Below are 1,667 nucleotides of genomic sequence, written 5' to 3'. Positions count from 1 at the left end.
ATCATCTTTGGGCATAGGAGGCCCATCATAGTGTGAACCACTCCTCAGAGTAATTGCATTTGCGTATTCTGTTGTTTGTACTGGCTGTGATGGTAGGGCTCCCGCTGGCAAGTTTGTAGAGTAGAGGAAAGTTGTGCAATCTGAGTATCTATTATTTTATTATGTGCTATTAATGAGTCAATTTGCGCATCTCTACTCTGCATCTGCTTCTGCATATTGGCTAACATCGTTTTGATTTCTGATAGGCCAGAATCAAATGGAGGAGTAACAACCTGTTGTGGTCTCTGATGTGGAGGTTGGTAGTACCTCTGTTGTGGTTGTTGTACCTGTGGTTGAGGGTTAAGCACATTTGTACTATTGTACAACATATTTTAGTTATTTTTCAACCCTATATTGTAGGTGTTAGAGTATGGACTAATTTGCTTATAGGTTTGAAAATCATTAATCTTCTCAATTGAACTCCTACAGTCATGTGCCGAATGACCTACAAGACCACAATATTCATAAAATATTGTAGAGTTAGTATCAATAGCAGAAACATTAGCAACGGAAGATGAATTAGAATTATTAATACTGTCTAGTTTCTGGCTAATAGAAGTTAATTGTGTCTACAAAAAGGATATAGAATCGACTTGGTGTTTTCCCTTGTTTGCAAACCCTCTGGGATTCCTATATTGGGAATTATGAATAGCCATCTCTTCAACAACATGTCCTGCATCTTCCACATTAAGATTCATGAATCTCCCACTAGCTGCAGAATCTAGAATTGATCTAGATGAATTTCCAAGTCCATTGTAAAAGGCTTGGATCAACTGCCATTGTGCCAGATTGTGGTGGGGGCTTTCTGTCTGTAGATCCTTGAACCTCTCCCAAGCCTCATATAGAGTTTCATCGGCTTCTTGGGTAAAATTCTGAATAGCACTCCTTAGTACAGTTGTTCTCTCTGCAGGGTAATATTTATTATAGAAATTCAAAGCAAGAGTTTCCCAGTCAGTAATACCAAGTGCAGTTCTATTCAAACTATTAAACCACAATTTAGCTTTTCCACATAATGAAAAGGGAAAAAGAATCTCCCTGATTTGGTCCTACGTGACCCCGACTTGTCTAATGGTGTTACAATATTGGCAGAAATCTGCAATGTGAAGATTGGGATCTTCACCCTTAGCTCCACTGAATTGCTTCCTCTCTATCATAGTGATAAATTGGGGCTTGATCTCAAATTGAACTCCATCTAGAGCCGGAGTGGAAGTAAGGTGCGGGAAATCTGTGAGCTTTGGCTGCGAATAATCACTGAGCTTCTTAGGTACCGCCATCTTTGATTCTGGATCTGAAGGGATTTCTGAATCACTGGAATCATTTGGAGGGTCTCTTTGATTATTGTTTTCCTCAGAGCCCGCTAGGATTTTTTTGTAGAGATTCTTTTGTTTATGGAAAGAGCGCTCGATCTCGGGATCGAATGGAATGTAACCTGATCTGGAACGCCTGGGCATAAACAAAGAAATAAAATTTAAATATGAGAACTGCCTCAAAGAACTAACGTTCTCTGAGACAAGAGAAAATAATCTAGACTACAAAAACAATCAGAAATAAAAATAAAACTGTCTCCCCGGCAACGGCGCCAAATTTTGACAGGCTAAAGTCGTATTAACTAATCAAAAGTAATTCCT

General features: G+C 39.0%; 1 non-coding gene across 1 annotated transcript; it reads left to right on the top strand.

Moving 5' to 3' along the window:
- The first annotated feature begins 825 nt into the window (after positions 1-825).
- Positions 826-932, top strand: LOC145566041 (small nucleolar RNA R71). The gene has a single exon (XR_014095348.1). It is a non-coding gene; the product is annotated as a small nucleolar RNA R71 (small nucleolar RNA).
- The last annotated feature ends 735 nt before the right edge of the window (positions 933-1,667 follow it).

Source organism: Chenopodium album, chromosome 1 (assembly GCF_948465745.1).
Source record: "Chenopodium album chromosome 1, dcCheAlbu1.1, whole genome shotgun sequence".
NCBI classification, from domain to species: domain Eukaryota; kingdom Viridiplantae; phylum Streptophyta; class Magnoliopsida; order Caryophyllales; family Amaranthaceae; genus Chenopodium; species Chenopodium album.
The sequence above is the reverse complement of the archived record's forward strand: the minus strand, read 5'-3'. Positions and strand labels throughout refer to the sequence as shown.